This window comes from Syngnathus floridae, chromosome 1 (genome assembly GCF_059516105.1).
Source record: "Syngnathus floridae isolate MCC-2025c chromosome 1, RoL_Sflo_1.0, whole genome shotgun sequence".
NCBI classification, from domain to species: domain Eukaryota; kingdom Metazoa; phylum Chordata; class Actinopteri; order Syngnathiformes; family Syngnathidae; genus Syngnathus; species Syngnathus floridae.
Genome location: NC_142413.1, coordinates 19210095 through 19232430, shown reverse-complemented (window position 1 = coordinate 19232430; position 22336 = coordinate 19210095). Strand labels below are relative to the sequence as shown.

The 22336-nt window shown below is 41.4% G+C and overlaps 1 protein-coding gene and 1 long non-coding RNA gene across 4 annotated transcripts in view; one reads left to right on the top strand and one right to left on the bottom strand.

The window, feature by feature from the left end:
* Positions 1-22336, top strand: part of LOC148404447 (A disintegrin and metalloproteinase with thrombospondin motifs 2-like) — an 89240-nt gene that overhangs the window by 3217 nt on the left and 63687 nt on the right. The gene's annotated exons all lie outside the window — the stretch shown is intronic.
* On the bottom strand, positions 14682-20785 carry LOC148404448 (uncharacterized). Its single transcript, XR_015859768.1, has 3 exons — positions 20666-20785; positions 15702-15911; positions 14682-15129 (listed from the first exon to the last, which is right to left on the bottom strand). It is a non-coding gene; the product is annotated as an uncharacterized LOC148404448 (long non-coding RNA).

Genomic DNA, 22336 nt, shown 5'->3' with positions numbered 1-22336 from the left:
GTTGCCAGCCAATCGCAGGCCACACAGAGACAAACAACCATACTCATTCACACTCACACCTAGGGACAATATGGAGTGCTCAATCGGCCTACCAAGCATGTTTTTGGTATGTGGGAGGAAACAGGAGTGCCCGGAGAAAACCCACGCGGGCCTGGGGAGAACATGCAAACGCCACACAGGGAGGGCAGGAGGTGGAATCGAACTCGCACCCTCCTAACTGTGAGGCGGACGTGCTAACCAGTGCGCCACCGAGCCGCCTACTTTATATATATATATATATATATATATATATATATATATATATATATATATATATATATACTACATATTATATACATATATATAATAATAATTGTTGACTTCTTTTGACTGATATGCACGACAAATGTAGCACATCAATAATATTAAAATCTTGTGTGAGTTGAATTTTGTGTGGAAAAAATGCATGAAACAAGTTCTTAATGGTTTGATTTTCTGCAGTTTTGTGCCATCCAAAAAACACCACTGACAAAAACAATTTGCAATATGTGGTTATTTTCTTGTTTGCTCTTGAATATTGGAGCTTTTATAGTAGGTACATCATTTGAGAACTCCATCATGAAAAATTAAATATCAAGAGTTTGTATTTTGCACAGATTTATATAATAATACTGATAACACATTTCATTGGTAATGCACTTTATAATTTTCTACGTGCTATTTTGTCCATATATTTGCAATACATCTGGTTTGGAACTGATGTCTCCCAAAATAACACTGATTTAAAAAAAAAAAAAAAAAAGTGATAGTCTCATAGATGGGTGCTGAGTTTCGATTGGCACTGTCAGAAAGGTGTTACTTAATAATGTTTATTCTTACCATTGTAGTTTTGTCCATTAAGTGGTTATACAGTAGGTGCCATGTAATGTGTTGAATCAATATGAGATCATGAGGAGAAGATCCCCTCAGCGGGAGACTGCTTATTAGTCAGCCAGACCAGCCCACCACTAGAGCTGAGCAGAGGCAACTGGATCCATTTAGGACTGAGGACGCTGGGGAGTGAGCAAGCAAGCATCTGAGGGAGCAGGCAGGGAGCCAGGACAACACAGACCTGACATGCCCATTCAGCATGACACCAGCCAGCGGCAGCTCATTGCTGCTGCTTGCTCCGGCCTGCCATCGCGGGGCCTTTCGGCAATTTGGAGGAAAGGCTACTGTCAAAGTGTGATCCGATTGGGATAACGGATGAGCTTGTCAAGCGGCTGACTGCCCCACTTTGGCAAGAGACACGTTTAAAGCATAGTTCCACAATTGTTGGCCTGTCATCACCCATGCGTTTATCGCATATTGACAGCTCGGGCATCTTAAAAGCTTTGACACCACTTAAGACCATATTGAAACAAAATGTGATTACACTTAATAATAAGTAGCTGCAAATAAGATTTTAAATGGACATACCTATCTCTACAAACCACAATGTTAAATTAACGACAAATTTTGTTGCTGTCATTTTTAAGGACGTTTAATCAAAGCTGCAGCTGCACTATCTACAGTATAACCCCAACTATCGTAATAATCCAGAGTGCTGTCCACTTGTGTTTAATTTGTTTCTCCCTGTCCCTGAGCAATTTATGTCATCACCCATTAGTTCTTCCAACCTCTACAGGCATGCAAAGAAGTACAGCCAAACTGTGTCAACCAGATCTTGCTTATTTTAAAACCCAGTAGAGCCTCATAGCCGCCACCTGACCAACTGTGTCCCCTTATTCAGTGACCCTGAGTTGCCCTGCCCTGTTGGTTCGGGTCCAAAAGTTTCAGATGCAGAGCCGAGAAGGGCGCAAGGGAGAATCTTTGGACGGCTGAGTGACCCTGGAAGGGAATATGATTCATACAACATGCAACTGTGATCAGCTGGGTTGGTTGTGAGGAGACAAAACACTGTGCAGTATTGAAAATGGGCTGTGTGGGGTGAGCACATGTACTTTAGTCTTTGATGTGCAGCATTAAAATTAAACTGTGGTTTGTGTACAAATGCAGAGCCATGGGTTGCAATTGCTAGAGGATACAGAAAATCCTTTGTGGCCACAAGGGAAGAGTATATCTTTGTGCGGTTTTAGGGGTGGGATTTAGTATTTAAATTGTGTGCTGCAATGTCTATGCTGTGGCTGGGTTAGAATATACAATATGATATTTGGAACATACTTTGTGGTTTGTCGTACCGCTTGCATTATATGATGGCAAAAACAAACCATGGCGTCTTTTTTTTTATGCAGATTCTGGCACAATCTATGTAAATTACTACTACTACTGAATAATAATAATGATGTGCAGCACAGTGGTCACTGTTTAGCACGCCCACCTCAGTTCAGAGGTTCGATTCCGGCTCGGCCTTCCTGTGTGGAGTTTGCATGTTCTCCCCGTGCCTGCGTGGGTTTCCTCCCGCACTTCCTCCCAAAAGACATGCATAGTAGCCCACTCCGAGTTGTCTGTAGGTGTGATTGTGAGTGTGAATGGTTGTTTGGCTATGTGGGCCCTGCAATTGGTTGGCGACCTGATAAGAAGTTCGGAAGATGAATGAATGATGATAAAAACTTGACAAAAACAACAAAAGGAATAAGCCCGTCACGAAGAACAGTAAATATTTTGAACCGCGCCTAGCAATAACAGTTGTCCAAACAGGATTTTATGCTCCGTTTTAACCACACTCAGAAAATGTTGGACATGGAGAGACTGTATAGACCTGATCTTTCCACAAAAGTAGAGAATTAATCTGGGAGACCCTCTCGTCAATATAACTTTGCCAACTGCCATGCGTCCACATATGTGTGTGCTACTGCTGCCACAACTCCTGAGATAATCATTGGGTTGTGGCAAATGATAGGGTAGCCACGTTAGCGTGGGAACAGGGGGTCATAAAGGTTGAGCTGAGGTGCATGAAAGCAGGCTGCAAATGAGGTTGAGCTGGGTGAGAAGGGGTCCTCATGTCTCATATGAAGTGCGGTACCTGTCATTCCTGAGCTTGGGACCTAATTTCCAGGGGGACGCACACCTGGATGTTTTACATCTTTGACAAACACCTTCAGAACACACCTTCAATAGCCACTGCTATAGAAAATATCAGGTGGACTGACATGTGATCACATTGTCAAAGCAACATTCCTCTGCCCCAGTTTCACTCTGCTAAATAAGGCATGCACAACATATTGTAATTAGTTGCGTGCCCTGCGATTGGCTGGCGACCAATTCAGAGTGTACCCCGCCCTCCGTCCAAAGAATGCTGAGACAGGCTCCAGCACGCCCGCAAGCCTCGTGAGGATAAGCGGTCCAGAAGATGAAATGAATGAAAAGAAAATATAACACATGGTCAAACACTGTAGGCAAGCTAACTAATAGCATCTATGTGGCAGTGTTTTAATAGATATTTAATCACAAATACTGCAGCAACACATATAGACAGACAATGTAATTAACAATGCCAGCCATTTTCAGACTCTTCTCTACCACCCACGGGAACTTAAAAGACATCAAATTGTCCACGGAGTGCTAGTTTTCTGTAATAAATTTCAATAGGGATAGATGATTTGAGATATGAGTATTTTGAGTTTGGAGTGCTGTCACGCAGCCAATTCAACTTGCATTGTAAGACAGCATTGTATGTTTTCTGGATTGCATTTCTCACAAACATACAGTGGTCCCAATATTGCTAGACAAATGAAGACAGATATTAAACAAAAAAATAGTGCTCAACTTTTTGAAGGATCATTGACAAGTTTCTCTTCCTCGTTCCTCTGCCAGTTGCAGCACTCTCCTAATGATGCTATAAAAACATAAAATGACAGTAGAGGGAAAAGCATGTAGCAGACAGTTTTTTTTCTGGGCCCATCACCCACGGATTCAGTTTAAAAGACAGACTATGCAAGAGATGGTGTTCTTTTCTTGAGCAGTCTTTGTCTATTTTCAGCTGCAACATTGTTCTTGAAGCAAATCATAAGTGGCACAAAGGGTCAAAGTTATCGCCCGCTTTCTCTCGATAAGTGTCAACGAGTGTCATAATATGGTGATTCATTGACCGATGTGTGCTTTACTCTGGTCGTCTGGCAAAAAAATCTTTCCGGTAGCTTTCAGTGGTTGAATGGTTGATTTATCTTCCCAAAAACCGTTGCCGCGATCGAAAGCATGCATAAAATATTTAAGGATGAAGTCCCGATCGATTCATGGTTGTCAATATAGATTCAAAACCATATTCAGTTCACTTTTTTTAATCATGTGCTTGTCCTTGTAGTGAACATGCACACACTGCCACTGGTAGCAGAGGCTTTAATCGTGTGTTGACAGAGGGTACGGCCAATCATAAAAATATGACAAGAATACACAAAATGACAGTGACACCGACTGTTATACCAGCCATGCTCCGGGAACACTCTCAGTCATTACCGCAGCATTAGGATTCAATTGACAAGACATCCTTTCGCTGAGCCAAGCCATCCATCCCTCCATCTATCCGGCAAGCCCGGCAGTTAAGGTCGGTCAAGCGTGGCGGCTTGCCGGGCCCCGCGGTGTGTTATTCCACCCCAGGTCGCATGATAAGCAGCTCTCAATTGTAATCAGCTCAACTTGAAATGATGACATCAATTACAGCACTGCGCGCACACGTTATTGACCCTAGACCTCCCGGCTGTCGGTCGTGTACGGGGCCGGGGTGGAGGAGTGAGTACTGCGCGGTGCTGAAGGGAGAGCCCGGTTTGGAGAGCGCGAGGCTGCCGAGGCATGACTGCGAGAGGGCGATTAGTGTTCTCGGTATCTGATTGCAGGTTCCACCCTGCAGTGTAGCTCACTCAAACACACAATTATTCAATCTGGAGCTATTATCAGACAGACAGAAACAGAGGAAGAGAGGGGGAGAGAGCTGGCCCATTCTGAGGAGCGCTGAATAGAGCTAAGGAGTGCTTTTACCAGAGCTGTGATTACTGCCGCTCACTCAGTGCACTTAACCAGCCCCCTCGCCTCCCTTTCCTCCGGCGCTCTGTCATTGAAAAAGTGATGGCTTAGATTGTTTGAGTGGGGGGAAATAACAGGTTTCACTTGAGAAAATAAAACAGCGGAATCCCCATGATGATAGGGGGGGAATACGTGTGATGTCATTTTAGTATGACACTGAAAAACACCTTGTTTCAGATTTAGACAAGAATAGAACAGGGCTCAGGTATGGAATTGTAGTCTTTCCCACAGACACCGATCCGCCAGTCAGTCAATCACCTGGCCAGTCAAGTCAGTCCCTCAGGCTGCGGGGCCATGCAGGAGCTGATCGATGCTAGCCAACATCAGCGTTTCTCTTACTAATAGGGCCTGCAGCTGCAGAATCTTGCAAACATTCTCCCAGTCACACAATTGGTGTCCAACTCCCTTTTGACACTATTCTATCTCGCAGCCATCATCTTCTCAGAGCTTTGACTCCTTCCAATGTTTTTGTCCTCAGACACAAAACATTGAATGAACACGTTTGTTAATCCTGAAGGAGGGTGATGCGCAACACACACACCGTATAAGAAAGACAGAAGCATCATAAAGTGGACAATGGATGGTTGTTACTGTAGCAGGTCGCTCACTTCCTGGCTCTGTGAAGCTCAGCTCAGGCGCATCTCGGACAGATCATGGATATTTCATGTCAGCCAGTCACTTTTACTACATAAGTGCATGCTTGAGTCCATTGCACTTAGAAAAAACAGCACCGCCAAGTCCAGTGTAATGAGTTATGTGTTGGTTTTGCCACGGGGCTTGAAGAGAAGCCTGGTTCACAATTGCACCTCCTCACAGAACCTCACACCTTCCTGCTTGCTTTGTTTTTCCTGCAGGAGCGAAACAATCAAATTCCGTCTTCTACTGTAATATGTTGTTGTTTTTTTATGCCAGTACACAAGGAACCGGAATATGCAATATATTATATAATGCTTCGTAATAACTGACTGTGGGGGTTGGAGTGAAGCAGCAGAAACAAAGAAATGCACCTCTTGTGCTTTGATGATGGTGAAACTGATCATCTGCCAGTGTATGCAAGCGCGTTTTAGTATTATGTAATCTGTTTTAACGACGGTTTGGCTATCGCGTATATTAAAGCAAAACAGATTAATTGATAAATATGAATTGCATCAATTATTTGGGATTGAAGTAATAGAGGCAAAATGATGCACACTACTTGGTTTTATTGTTAACAAAAACTAACAAAATAACTAAAACTGCAGTTGGAAAAAAACATCTTTCCCAACAAAATAAAATAAAAGTAACTAAAGCAAATTTTATTTTACATTTGTAAAACTAAAATTATAGCAAAAAATCCTATATTTTTGTCTTCACCAATTAATTGCATACATGAACTTTTGTTTTTTAAATGTATTTATTTTGTTATTTTGTACTGTGTAGCCTTTCTGAAGAATAATGGTCAACAGTCATTTGAGAGTTGTAGTTTACTTGACTTTATTCCCCATTTTTTAAGCGAGCACTCCTGAAATACACCATATTTAATATCATAATATTTAAAAATAAATGTAATTTTATTTTAATAAAATTAAGAATTAACAATGATTAATCAATGATTAATAATTTAATACATTTTTAATTTAAAATAAAACCTTTCTCTCTCGCTCTAATCCTGCACTTTCCTTTTTCTAACACATTTTAACATTGAGACACAGACAAACTTGGGAGAAGAGACTTATTGTGGCGTTGCTCCACAATTCATCTTTAATCCGTTGCCTCACCACCTCCCTCCGCTCCTCCCAGCACCTTGGCCGTATTCTAGAGGCTCCAACCCACGCAGGAATACGCCACATGAGTCCCAGATGCAGCCCAATCAGGCAGAGTGGCACCACAGTGAGATGAGAGTGGAAGATGTGAGGGATGAGGAATGAGACACAATTGAAATGAGGCACACTGGAGAGGAAAGACTAATTGAGGAACAGGACAGAGCAGCCGTTCTCCATTATAATCCGTCGGGCGACAATAAATACTGTCGTGTTCATGCTTTGCTTTTTCTCCTCTACACACTGGGTGGGTGTGAGTCTGATGTGATCTGACAGAACCCCCTGTCTCTAGTTTTGTTTTATGCTGCTTGACAGCACGAATCCACCATCTACTTCCTTCTGTTTTTTTTCTCCTCATCCCATGTATGTATTTTACACACTGGATGGGTGGTGGAAAATCTGCATGCATTTCTGTTCACTAAACGTGAATGTTAGAGTGTTGCTTACTCTCACTTCTTTGCAAGAACCACACATGAGACAGTTTGGCCATGTTATGCCTGCAAGCGGACAAAGCCATCTGCACACTTGAAGTAATGCTTGAAGGCAGTCTGACTTAGACCTCTTGCAAGGGCATATTTATTGAGAGAAAACAGGGAGGGGGTGAGAGTGGACAGGTTTGGTGAACCCCCGGCCTCTGGTCAAATCAGAGCAGGGGGTGTTTTACGACGTTGGGGGAAACAGAACAACTTTGATTGCTTCCTCTGCAGCTGATCAACCAGTGCAGAGGTTTTAGCACTTTGTTTCCGATGTGGGAACAGAAGAAGTCTGATTCTTCCCCTCAGCAACTGGTTAATCAATATATTCTACATTCCAACATAATCATACGATCAAGATCATTTGTCAATCCTAACAGTGAACACACCATGTAACTGGCAAAAAAACAACAACATCCAAATGTTACGTATTCTGAAAAACAGCACAAAAAGTAAGGGCATTTGTCTTTGGTAGATTATTTTTTTGGTTGTAACAAGGCTTCTTGGCAGTAAATATACCATTGGAAAGCCTGTTTAATTAAATGGTGCCACATTTGTAAGGAATGTGCATTTGTGGGATTATGTTGGATGTGCAACTGCCAAATATTCTTTGCCAATGTCAAAGAGCCTATTTTGCGATTGTCATTGACTCTTGTTTTGAGCTTCTGCTACAATCGACGGACTCGTCCGATTTTGTGCGGGATCCTAAAATCCTCACCAACCGCCTTAATCAGTGCTCTTCTTCCTCTTTCTTCCTCGATTCATCCAATCACCTTTGTCAAATTTGCACTTATCGACCGTAAGTGACCCGACCCTCCATTTAAAGGGTTAAACTCCCCTTCGACCCTGCTGCTGTTAACGCAGCCCTCATAGGGAGACGAGAGTTTCCAGGGGAGCGGGGCGGGGAAAGATTCGTCCGAGTCTAACCGCCTCTAAGATATCAATTAGGACAGAATTAATTTGTTCTTTTTAGGACGCCAATCCCTTTTACAGTCACTCTGAAACCGGTGCAGAGTAACCACTTGAGGCCCGGAATCAAGATGACAGCGCCCTTTTTACCAGCGGCTCCTTCCCCATTTTTGATTTGAAGCATTTGTTATCGCTCGGATGAATTTATCTGTCTTTGGTAAGACTGAAGGGATTCGTTGATTTACTAGAGCGCACTCGCCCTAGCTGAGCTCAAAATAACTACCGTAATTTCCAGACTATAAGTTGTGACTTTTTTCCAAAATTTTGGACCCTGCGGCTTATAGTCAGGTGCGGCTTATATAAGATTTTTTTCGTGATTTTTGTGATGACTTGATCACTTTTACTCTTAAGACTATTATATACAGTAAAAGCTACAAAACAAACTGACAAATAAGTCATTTTCAAATCAGACGAGTAAAAACTGGTCAAATATTTAAAAAAAAAAGATATTATTAAAAGTGAAGACAATTTGCAATTCTGGTAATGACACACGAATTTGATGCACAATTTGTCTTCGCAGGCCACATAGAATGATGTGGCGGGCCGTATCTGGCCCCCGGGCCTTGAGTTTGACACCTGTGCTCTAAACCCTTTCTCTTACTCTGCCATGTCACTCAGAGATTACACAAAGCAGTGGCGCCGTTTGGACCATCTGCATTGTATCAAAACCCAATCAATCAGCATTTAAATTCAATTCTTCTGACATTTTGCTCACCAAAAACAAGTTGTAATGAATGTGAACTTTTAATGCATTTTATTCAGAAGGTTACTTTGAACCTTAAACGGCGGCGCGGCGTACTTATGGATTTTTACGGCCTCCGGCCTCTAGGGGGTGCTCTAGCAGGAAAAGTTAAAAAGTTAAAGTCCCAATGATTGTCACACACACAACTGGGTGCGGTGAAATTTGTCTCTGCATTTAACCCATCCCCGAAGGGAGCAGTGGGCAGCAGCGGTGCCGCGCCCGGGAATCATTTGGTGATCTAACCCCCCAATTCCAACCCTTAATGCTGAGTGCCAAGCAGGGAGGCAATGGGTCCCATTTTTATAGTCTTTGGTATGACCCGGCCAGGGTTTGAACCCACAACCTTCCAGTCTCAGGGCGGACCCTCTACCACTAGGCCACTGAGCTGGAAGCAAGACAGGCGAAGAAGAGATAATGCACCAAAGAAGACGTGCTAGTTTGTGTTTACATTTCGCGCATCACGCAGAACGCAATCAAGACGGACATTACTGAAAGGAAGCCTTTATACACAAACCGTCATCATGGGGGACAAAAGAAATGCATATGATGCCGCTTTTAAGCCAAAGGCAGTCGATGTTGATGACCTTATCTTGTGTCTACTCTGGAGCGTACTTATGGATTTTTACGGCTTCCCGTCTCCAGGGGGCGCTCTAGCAGGAAGCAAGAGCGAGACAGACAAAGAAGAGATAATGCGCCGAAGAAGACGTACTAGTTTGTGTTTTGATCGTCTCGCGCATCACGCACACACCCGCACTCACACAAAGACAGGAAGCTTTTATACACAAACCGTCATTATGGGGGACAAAAGAAATGCATATGTTGCCGCTTTTAAGCTATACGTGTCGCTCGCTAGTTTAATGTAATTTACCGCTTCGTGCATGAATAAGATTAGCATGAACAGACCCTCTTCACACTCGAAGAAATGCATAAAAGCGACGACGAAAGAGAAACTGAGAAAGTGTGAGGCGAAAGATATCTAACGCTATTCCAATCGGACACTAAGGAGGAAGACTTCGATGGTTTCAGTGCACAGGAGGAAGATGAAGACGGCTCTTTTTTTACTTTTACTGGTATGTTTTTTTTAACCAGCCGTGTTAGTGCTGTGCTCCCGTGTTGCTGCTGTGTTACCGCCGCGTCTCAGTGACTTTGCTGTGTTACTTCCGTGTTGCTGCGGTATTACTGCCGCGTCACAGGCAGTGTTTGGAAAGAAATGTTAGTTTGTTATTAAAGCTTTAAAAAAACTTTCTGTGTCTAGTCTTTCTTTGCTAATACCTCGCGTGCACACTTCCACGTTGCTGTGGTACTACTGCTACGTCACAGGCAATGTTTAGAAAGACATGTTCAAGTACGTTATTAGAACGTTAAAAAGGCTTCTATGTACTGTCTTTCTTTGTAAAAAAACTCATGTGCACGTGCGGTTTATAGTCCGGTGCGGCTTATGTAAGAAAAAAACTGAATTTTAGCTGGTGAGGCTTATAATCCGGTGCGGTTTATAGTTCGGCAATTACGGTACTTTGAACCAGATCTGACAATTCCTGATGGTAAGGATTAAAGCTGTCTTCACTTTAAAAATAATTGAACGGATTTAAAGAATGACGGGATGATAGGGAGATAAATAAAATTTAAAGTTCTAATTACTGTATATAAAACCATGCTCAACATAGTTAATACGAAATAATCGATAACCGAATTAAGGATTAAGAAGAAATGTAATGAATAAGCAAGAAAAAGAATTACAAGTCGAGAAAAAACAACACTCACCCATCTCAGAACAAAAGAGGAAACAAAAGGTGTAAAATCTTATTTGGTTGAACAAGTCGAGTGATCGACTCTCCTTTGTTCCAAAATCCGAATTCTGTTTAAAAAAGAAGGAAAGGTCTGGCCATGAGGAGCTTAGCCAACGCCGTAACATTGGCGTCTTCCCCTTTCTGCCCGAAGCGGCTGTCTCCTCTGCCTTCCTCGAAGTTTAAAATTTGACAAAGTCCAATTCGAACCTTAAAAATTGCCAAAGTCCAATTCGAAGACTCTGAAAATTCATTTTAGTAGATTTTGGTTCAATCTCAAAAACAATGAAAAATCCATCTTCGTCTAAACAGTGTTCTTTACACCAGGCAGCGTCACGGCCATTGCCCTGACTAGGAAGAACCGCCTCGCTATGCGTCAGGACAACATATTTATAGCCTTCTGGTATTACCTCATCGGAATATGTAAGTGAAAGGTCAGACTCCCTGCACCAGGTCATAAGAATATCTAGGTGAAAGGTCAGAATCCCAGCACCAGTCATAAGAATATCTAGGTGAAAGGTCAGAATCCTAGCACCAGGTCATACAAATATCTAGATGAATATCTGGTAGATTCCAATAGTGTTACAAACAACCTCTTTTGTCTCCCCACAACTTAATACATTCATGTATCGATGGAACAGCTATGTTAAATACAGATTGGATAAAACATTGCAACATTAAAATCATATATATCTTGTCTAGTAAAGATCAATCTTCACACATAATCATACATATATATTTATATTGATATTGGTCAAGCTGTTACATCTTAAAATTATGGCATAGCAAACTCATATTCCAAAATTGTGCGTTGCTACGTGTTTGAACAGGTCGTGTCTTCCCAATTGCTAACAATTTAATTTATTAGATTTGTTAGTTTCCATCAGGTCACCCCTATGTCAAGCTTTAACACCATCTCCTGGTGAAATTTTGGAATAGCCAATGTGCCTGGGCCAAATTCGATACCCAATTTTATACCATCTTGTACCACCATGCCACTTGACACCTTATATAGAATAGCTCAACCAATCAGTGAAGAATGTTGATGGGGTGGGAGCTTTGCAGGCAGGAAAAGTTGACGTGAGGTGAAGGTTTAGAACCCTTTTCATTTCTTTTGAACTTTCTACGTTCCATCCCAGTGTATCGGCCGTAGTCGCAACTGATTCGCAAGCTGTTGTTGTCTATCTACTGATATAACCTACGAGCCCAGTGTGCATTCGTAACGACATTGGATGAAACGCTTGTTTCTGTTTAAAAAGACACACGCTGCATGGAAAAAAGATCTTTTTTATCAGTGTTGTTGTTGCTTTCAGTTTGACTTGCCGCAGTTGAAGAGTTAGCCATTTAATACATTTGCAAGGCGGACGATGTCATCATTGGCAAGAAAGACTTTTGGTCAAAATTGACATCGGTAAGAAGAATAAATAAGAATTTTGCAGATGGTGTGATGTAATACAAATGTGCCTTTCCCAGAAATGCTGTCTTTCTGTTTCCACAAAATGATGGTAGTTTTGTTCATCTCTTTCAACTTTTTGCACTTCATCGTCTTGTGTGATTTTAACCAAAAGTAGCTTCTATTTGTGTGATACCTATGATGAGCAGTCATAAAAATGACTGATGTTTTCCAGAATAGACCTGAGTGTGTTCCACATGTGACCATCTCTTCTCACATCGCTGGAGCTCATTCCTCAGCGTCTATGAGACCAGGGAATGGTTGAGATGGGGGCTGAGATATAATTTGGTTACAGGAGGTAACTATGAGTTATGGCGGAGGGGAAGGCAGGCTTTTTGACACAGCCACACGCTGGCTGATGTATAATGGCAATGCATGTGAGCTCCGAGAAAATAGCCTGCATGAACGACACGCGCACAGACGGACAACGTATACGTGAAGGCTTCTTTTAAGCGTATTCAAGCAAACTTAATGATGTGTCGGACATTTCCCCATAAAAGTATTAGATGATGCGCAGGACAAAATTGCACAAAATCCCCTTTCAACAAAGAGCTTGAGTCATTTTCGCTCTCTTGCACTTTAAGTGGCTTTTGCTGAAGCCCGCTTGGCAGCAGAGCGCTCAAAGCGGAGGCGAAAAGGGTCTGATTTCCTCCGAGATGATGTGATTGTATTAAACTGTGGCCATTGACTTTGCTTCCAAGCCCCAGTAATTGGTGGCAATAGAGGAGCCTGGTGTTTCCCCTCTAGATGAAATCTCTGGTCCAACTCGAATGGATGGGAATTACAGTGTCCTCCTGCACGCTGGGTGCAGACGTGCGTGTGCGTGTCTCTGTGTGGAGCCAGAATATTTCTGAGGATGTTATGGGTGCACTAGCCCATATTTATTTGTTAGAAAGTGTAGGGATTCCCCAGTGATTGCCAGTTTGATAGCTCCTCTTTTATTTTTCTGTTGCCAAGTTTCCTCTAAGGACACGCAATATAAATCTATTTCTTCTCTATGTGTAGCAGAGTGTAGGCAGCATAGTGCCGAGGGGCTTTGGACTTTCTTGCCGGTCTGTGATCACTTATAGCGGCTGATGCTGTTGCAAAGGCAACACGTCCATCTGATTTAATTGTCACATCCGGTTAGATTCTCCGCAAACTTAAACACACGGTTGTTGACATGTTATAAGACGACCGTAAATTCCAGACTATATGCCGCACCAGCTAAGGTACGCCCATGTGTTATTTGTTACTACACTGGCCAAGTGCAGCGACAATGCTCAGGTCACACATGGATCGCTGCGTCCTTTTCCAAAAGAGATGTGTCCTTTTGTGATGTAAATGTGAGGGGCGATTCAAACTGGCAGTGAATAAAGTTGTGTTCACACCCTTAATGGCACAAGCTGTCCTTTTTTAAATACCCTCGTCTTGCACCGGTGTGCAAAATGACCAACACCCTGTCTATTCCACCTCTACAGAGGTGCTAGACTTGTGCCAGTCACGAAAATAGAACCCAAAGTCTTTCACCTTAGCATGATTAAAATGATAACACTGGTCCTCACATTTTTAAAAAAGTTACTTTAGATCCAAGCTGCAAGTAAAGCTATGTATATGAATTTTTTTTTTTTTTTGCGCTGATTCCAAATCTGACATTGTTTTTTCTTGAGACCATCTGGTTTTCATACTACTATTACTACTACTACTACTACTACTAATTATAATAATAATAAAAATAATAATAAAAACATGAATATATAATAGTTTAATTCATTTAATAAATTGTATGAATTCAATATTAGGTTCAGCAACAGGGAGAATTTCTTTGCTGAAACACAGCTATAAATTACAACACATCATAAAATTCGTATTGACCAACCTTTTATAGGTCAAACAAAGAAATGAAAATATTTCAAAAATGCCCCAGCAAAATTTTAAAAATGCAGTTCTTTTAAAATCTGCTTCAAAAAAGGTTGAGGGATCTTTTTGAATCAGCTTCAAATTATTTTGAGGGACACGGTCTTAAAATTTTCAATGTTGACCCGTGCAATGTTTTTGAAGCAAAACCGTGAGGTGTATTTGCACAAATTAATGAGTGGCTGTAGTGTCAAAGGTTTTGCCTTTATACAGATAATGATACATTTGTAGTAATTCATGCAACAATATATTTGTCATTACCCTTGTAATTTATAGTGGTGTGAAACTAAGAGGTCAAACGTGTTGGTCAAATCTTATCGTCTTATTATATTTGGAAAAAGCGCAAGTATTAATATCGTTCTGTGTAATTTATCCAAATAATATAGTTGTGATTTTTAACATGGTAAGAATGATATCACCAACACAAGACTCAACACAACACGCTTGCTCATGCAGATGTGGACATTTTAATCTATCTTGGAAAAAATAAAAACTTTCAAATGTGTCTGAGTAAGCTTGCACTGGAGCTCCTTTACAGTATGAGAAATTCCAGTTCCAACTGTATTTTTGAATATGCTCTCCTGACATTCTCAATACTGTCTCCGCATTTTAAGATATAGGTTAGTGTGATTAGACTTGTCGGACCACATACCGTATGCGAGGGTCAGCTGTCAGCGGCAGTATGCTCAGTAAGTGCTTTTCCAGTATTTCCCTCCCTCAGTTTAAGTGCCGCAGATAGCGATGTAATGATTATATTTGCAGAGTGGGAACACGTGTTTTCCATTTCATGGTAGATTAAAAAAAAAACAAGTCATGTCATAATAAATTCCTGCATTGTCATATTTGAAGAGAACCGATGACAGGTTTTCCAGTGACTCTTTGGTGTTTGATTAAAATCCTTCTGTTTTACCTGCCTGCCATATTCAAGCATATGGATCCATATATCTGAGCAATGGCTCCTCTTCTGACGTGGGCCTCCGAGGATGACTGCATACTCTTGGCCGTTACACTGCAGTGGATTGACACTGTATACACGCTGTTAGAAAATTGAACCAGTCAGTAAGGGAGAGTTGTAATTCTCTCTTGTTTTCTCCAGGTGAATGTGGACATGAGACATGAGGACGTTTCTCACACGTGTATGTCATACTGACTTATGCCATTGGTTTCCCCCGTTATGTACGCAGAGTGTCTCACACATTGCAAATGGACTGAAAACTGGCTTTTTTTTTTCTTCTTTTAACTCTGGGGTCTTATTATAGGTTATAATATAGGTAACGTTTGCACACATACCTGTACAATGAGTCTATTGAAATGTGTTCTCGTCATTTTATGTCATTTCTTTGCAGGTGATTTTGCCAGGTCTCCACAAACACTGCTAACTACATAGTTTGTAAGAAGTGGTGAAATTACACTTTTTTGTCATGTTTTTTTTTGGCCACAACAATTTATTTCATGAAAGCAGTCATTTTGATCATATACAGTGAAAGGTTTACTTGTGAACTTAATTTGTTTTGTGATCGCGTGCATAGGTCGAACAGATCAGTAGAATCGTTTTTTTCCCCCATAACAAATAATGCAAAACTTAAAATGAATATTTAAGTGCTTTACCTTGAAAGACTTGACGACTTGCTATAGGAGTAGGCACTTGACAGATGGGGGCCTGTGGGAGATGGCGGGTGGGGGACTCATGCACCGTTTGCTTGATTTCTTTGTTCGCTACACCCGCTTCAGGCAGCACCCTGTCCTCCCAATTGCCAGTCCACCCCTGGATGCACTTCTGTTTTTTTAAACTACTGTAAACATGAGCCACAATTTGGCCTGTAAAATAAAATAAAGAATAGTGACATGGTTAGCTCATGTTAAATTAAGAGAAGAGGGAAAAAATGAGTGTTTCCTAAATGCCCCACACAGCATGAATGCCGGATTACAGAGCAAAAGCAAAAAAAATTTCCCTTGTACATCTGTTTGTTTTTGTTCTCATCACTCAGCTGGATGATCCAAATATTCCGAGTGTTTTTGAAACCCAACGAGGGAAGCAATCTTTTCTCTGGGGTAGCACATGCACGCACACACGCATGCACCTCTCCAGACTGAGAGATTGAAGCTTGTGGAGCATGCCCACGAATATTTTTTCTCAATTTGTGCACAAGCGTTGTGGATGCATGGGCGCTAGCCAAGGCCCTACTTTGTCATGGAAACACCACTCTTTAATTTGGGTTCCTTTTAAAAGCTAATGAATTCAATTGGCTCATTGCGGCTAACGGACTCGCAGACTAATGCATGGGCACACACCTTAGATTAGTGCCAGTGGTATGCAAAGAAGTGTAATGAGAGTAGCCAGTACCGCAATTGTCAATAACCAGTCGACACTTTCACCTTTGATACGCATAGCACTACCATTGCGGTATTGTAAAGCCCACCCTGCTAATAAGGTCAAATGTAGAGACGTGATGTAGTTTCTTCACATTGAATGCACAGAAAGCTTGTGAGTGTCAGTCAGTTAAGTTATTTCATTTGCTAAATATTTAGTTCGTTGAGAGCTGAACTTTAAGTATCTCGCAAAACAAAAGCCTGGATGTACAGTGAATTTGTTGTGGCATAAAGACTTAGCCGTGCCACACCCATTCTCTAAATTTTCACAGGCGGCTCCGATGGTATCCCTGGCTACTGCTGGTAACCTTGGTGATACTGGCGGAGATGTGCTGCAGTCAGTGGGCGTTGCCAGGGCGTGATATGAAAGCTTAGCGTGTGTGCGTGTGTCTGAGATCCCCATAGCAGCCTCCGCCTGAGCCTTCAGTTTGACGTATCCTTTGATGACGGCGTTGGCATTCAAAAAACACACACTCACAGGCATGCACACTTATACCGTAGGGTGGGGGGCAATTAGGGAGAGCTCTGTGTAATGCGAAATCGAAGCATTTCGGTGCAGGTACCTCACCTTACCAGCATGCATAAATTAATTAATTGAATTTAATTAATTCATTAATTAACAGTAAGCCACCAGCTCATTTAAAGTAAGCGTTGTTTCTGTAGGTTTTGCTGTCTGAACTACATTAGCTGTCCCTGTGGGCCTGTGAGGCCACACGAGCTATGCCTCTGTGTGAGATTTATTGCCAAATAATTGTGCTTCATCAACAGCAATTGCTTTCTTGGATCAACACGGCATCAAGGCCAGTGCTGCATACATATTGACATCCATAGCAAGGCCACTTTAGGTGTAAAGATATGATTATCAATAGGATAATTAACATTGTGAAATATAGATTTCCTGACATTTCCCATTTTCAAATTTCATTTTACACAAAAAGTACCGTAATTCCCGGACTATAAAACGCATCGGATTATAAACCTCACCAGCTAAAATTCAAGGATATTTCAGTTTTTTTCTTACATAAGCCGCACCGGACTATAAGCCGCATGTGCACACGAGTTTTTTTTTTACAAAGAAAGACAGTACATAGAAAGCCTTTTTAACGTTTTAATAACATACTTGAACATGTCTTTCTAAACATTGCCTGTGACGCAGCAGTAGTACCGCAGCAACGCGGAAGTGTGCACGCGAGTTATTAGCAAAGAAAAACTGGACACAGAATTTTTTTTTAAAGCTTTAATAACATACCTTAACATTTCTTTCCAAACACTGCCTGTGACGCGGCAGTAATACCGCAGCGACACGGAAGTAACACAGCAAAGTCACTGAGACGCGGCGGTAACACAGCAGCAACACGGTAGCACAGCACTAACAGGGCTGGTTAAAAAAACATCATGTCCCCCATGATGACGGTTTGTGTATAAAGGCTTCCTTTCAGTAATGTCCGTCTTGATCGCGTTCTGCGTGATGCGCAAAATGTAAACACAAACTAGCACGTCTTCTTCGGCGCATTATCTCTTCTTCGCCTGTCTCGCTCTTGCTTCCTGCTAGAGCGCCCCCTAGAGGCCGGAGGCCGTAAAAATCCATAAGTACGCCGCGCCGCCGTCTAAGGTTCAAAGTAACCTTCTGAATAAAATGCATTAAAAGTTCACATTCATTACAACTTGTTTTTGGTGAGCAAAATGTCAGAAGAATAGAATTGAAATGCTGATTGATTGGGTTTTGATACAATGCAGATGGTCCAAACAGCGCCACTGCTTTGTGTAATCTCTGAGTGACATGGCAGAGTAAGAGAAAGGGTTTAGAGCACAGGTGTCAAACTCAAGGCCCGGGGGCCAGATACGGCCCGCCACATCATTCTATGTGGCCCGCGAAGACAAATTGTGCATCAAATTCGTGTGTCATTACTAGAATTGCAAATTGTCTTCACTTTAATAATATCTTTTTTTTTACTATTTGACCAGTTTTTACTCATTTGATTTGAAAACGAGTTATTTGTCAGTTTGTTTTGTAGCTTTTACTGTATATAATAGTCTTAAGAGTAAAAGTGATCAAGTCATCACAAAAATCACGAAAAAAATCATATATAAGCCGCAAAAAGTCACGGCTTATAGTCCGGAAATCACGGTATTATTTAACAGAATGTTATCATATACAATATAATGCATTCATAGTATATATTGTGTTTGCAGTGGTTAATAGAAGTGCAGTGCGCTGGGCCTTATATGAAAAAAAATGTGTGTGTGCGTGTGTGCGCGTGTGTGTGTGTGTGTGTGTGTGTGTGTGTGTGTGTGTGTGTGTGTGTGTGTGTGTGTGTGTGTGTGTGTGTGTGTGTGTGTGTGTGTGTGTGTGTGTGTGTGTGACCAAATCAGTTGTAAAATATGGTTCATCATGACCTCACAACTAGGCCCCCCCTGAAATTGTTAATTTAAGGAATTGCTTTTCTTTCCCCTAGGAGCAGAGTGGCACCTAACCTGAAAATTTAGGCAGGGCAATTAGAAAATTTAGGAGTCCACATTAATTACAAATTGCAAAGTAAATAATCATATTTCCATTCCATATTCCATATTAACTGGTACACAGCATGGTGCAGATGTTTGTCAGCAACAAAAACCACTCATGAATTACCAAAAAAGGAAAAAAATCTGCAAATTGTTTAGTCACACATGCGCAAGTAAATTTAAAAAAAAAAGTTGTGGGGGGGGGAAAAATACCCCCATTTAGGGGCAGTCTAGAGCCGTGATGCTTGAAATTATTCTTACCCTGGTCACATTAGGTGTTAAAATGAATTTGTTGAATGATTGCTAAATTTAGATAGAAATGACACAAGAAATGGAAGATTTGCTGCTTTTTGCTCTCGATATAAGAAAAATAGAATCATTCCAATTATTATTGACTTTTACATTTTAAAAATGATTAATATCTCTAAAAAATGACTAAAATACTTTGGCTTACTATTTTCTCCACAATGTTACCTACCGCAGTGCATTACATTTCATAATCACATTTCTGTAACAGGTCGGGTTTTCTGACTTGGTAGAGAGTCCCTAACAAGATTTCTGAGCAAAATAACTCAGACTAATACTAAAACGGAAAGCTTATTTTCCTCCTGTTTTTAAGGTGAATCGCCTTCTGTTATGTGAGTTTTCAGCACAAGGACTCACAGACACAATCACTCAGGCTAGAAGAAGCACGAGCAGTTTCCCAAAGTGGGTTGATGTGGAGGCCAGAGATGTTCACTCGTCTGTAGAACATGCACATAGTATGTCCACAAAAGCGAGATTCCCCTGGCCAGGCCTGGCCCGCCTTTGGCAACACATTAGCAATATGCTGCGGCCAGCCTTTATGAGTTCTTTCAAGAACACACGATTGCTATCCAGACACTGCGTGATGATGTGTGAGATATATTCAGTAGACCCGCCCCCTTATTTTGAACAGTCTCGTAACCAGTGTGTCTACTTTCAATCCAGCAAGCTTGACATGTTCTCATTTTCCCATTAAAGCCCCTCTTCCTCTCCACCTTTGAATTTTAGCAAAGGGGGTCATTACTCGAGTTCCCCTCAGGTTCCTCTTAATCAAATATTTGACCTAATGAAGGCATTTAATTACTGGTTGCCTAGCACTGGAGGCGTCAGATATCTGCGACTCGCTTTTCATATTTTGTACCATTCACTTGCAACCATAAGTGAGTGCACGCGTTTGTGTGTGTGCGTGCGTGCGTGTGCCTGTGTGCATGTGTGTTTAAAATATTCTTTGAAGCTGCCCAGCGAAGTCCGTGTGGAGCTGCGTTGGCCACTTGAGACTATGATGGCGGAATGGCATCTAAACTATGCTAATCCTTGCCACTTTTCTGTACAAGGACGGCCATACTTAGCATTCTTCCAGCGAGATGCCCCAAGAATGCGGCAAATCATTAATGTGCTGGTCAGCGGGAAAGAACGGGAAATATTCTTAATGTCCATATAATGGGATATTCTGACACGCTGAGGAAAATACATTGTTGTACTTGTCAGGGCTACAATTTCCAACCTTTTCTAAGCCTTTCATTGCAAGAAAGTATGTTTTTGCACCTTGTACAAACATAGTGTTTCACAAACAAACATCCCAAATATTTTGATTCATTTCAATGGGAAACGACATTCGAGACAGTGTTTTGAGTTATTAAAACATTGTTAGTGTGACTATTGAGATGTGGACTGACCTCTGAGAGTCCTCGGAGTTGCATGTCTGTGTACAGCAGTGGAATGATCTATAAGCATCCAAATGGTTTCGATTTTACTATCAGCAGGCCGGCTCACATCACTGCATAACAGGCAGGTGGCTGAGGGGGCGAGACAAAGCAACATAACTACACAAAGCGGAAGTTCTCTTGTCACGTTGGCGTACAGGCCTGCAAACATTTCCATGGGAGGATGTCTTCATTTTAAAACTTGACCTGGTCTCCATATGTAGGCTAACATATCCAACTGACGGTGTTTTGATTTCTTGTGTGTTTGCAAACCTGGTGGAGTGTTCCCACCATAATGCATTTGTCATCTTTTTGAAATGTGAAAGCTGCTACCAACTGTTTTAAGCCTGTTTACAACTGAGAATGACTAATTGCTCATATTTGTACTACTGAGAAACAGCCTCGTGCCATATGTGCCAGACACAGACTAGAGAACAAAAAAAAAAAAAAGTTGTTAAGAGAAGAGCATTTTGAGCATTTGTCCAAGGTGCCTTCAGAAGCACGTTTCTCCTTCCTAACACTGCAAAGTCCCATTAGTTATTTGACGTTTTGGAAAATCCAAATTCCAGCTGCATGCTGCTTGTATGCATCCTACCAATTGTTTCTGTTCACACAACTTTTATTTTTGTGTTTTTGTCTGTTTTGGTACATGCATAATTCTACTCTATGTTTGTGTTACCACAAAAAGACTGTGTTCGGTCACAAGGGACGAATAGCTTGCAATTGAAATTGGCATGAAAATGAGAAGCAGTGCAAGTTTTTGTGAGAAGTAAATAAGTTACAAGCAGAAACACACTATGTCCATCCTTCTTCCAATTTTGCCTTCTACATCCTCATGAATCACCCCCAGGGGGCTCACATCGTCTCATTTGTGTCTCCTGGCCTGGTAAGGATTAAATAAATGTAAGGCAATGTGAGCATAAGTAAATTCCATCACGTTCCCTGGTTATTTCCAGGAATGATTCTGATCATTCCCATTAATGAGAGAGATCATGGTGGTAGTTCAATCGATTGTAGCCAGTGTGTGTGTGTACTGTATATGTCTTACAGACAGTAAATATTTGGCATCGCCCAACTACATTGAGTCTGAACAGACACTTCATTGTCCAACAAATTCATTTCTGTGATGTGTAATAGGGTTTATATATTAAGGCTATTTGATTGGTGCAGTCAGGTCATTTGTACTAGTTTAAGATTTTGCAGAACAATGTTTATTATATACTGTATTTTTTCAACAAAAAACTAATTTAGACAAAGATTGAAGAAACCATTGACACCAAGCTAAGTTGGCCATATAGAAGGCATCAGCTTCCATGTTGACCTCTATTGTGTGTGGTTTACATTGCAATCCACTCCATAAAAAAAAATAAAAGTTTGGTTCAGGTGTTTCATTTGTTTGCTATCCTCCCCTTGCATGAGTGCAAGAATAACCTGGCACAGCTGTTGAGAGCATACTAGTTGTTGTTTGATGGGAACCTTGAAAAACAGAATGACCACCTGAATGTCCTTGTCTGCTACAGAGGCGTTACAAAAATGCGGAAACGCATCACGTAACGAACACGAGCTGCAGCAGTAGGAAATAAATCAGGCTGATGCCATCAGCATTGTAAAGCTTTCCTGCACAAAACAAAAATGTATTTTACA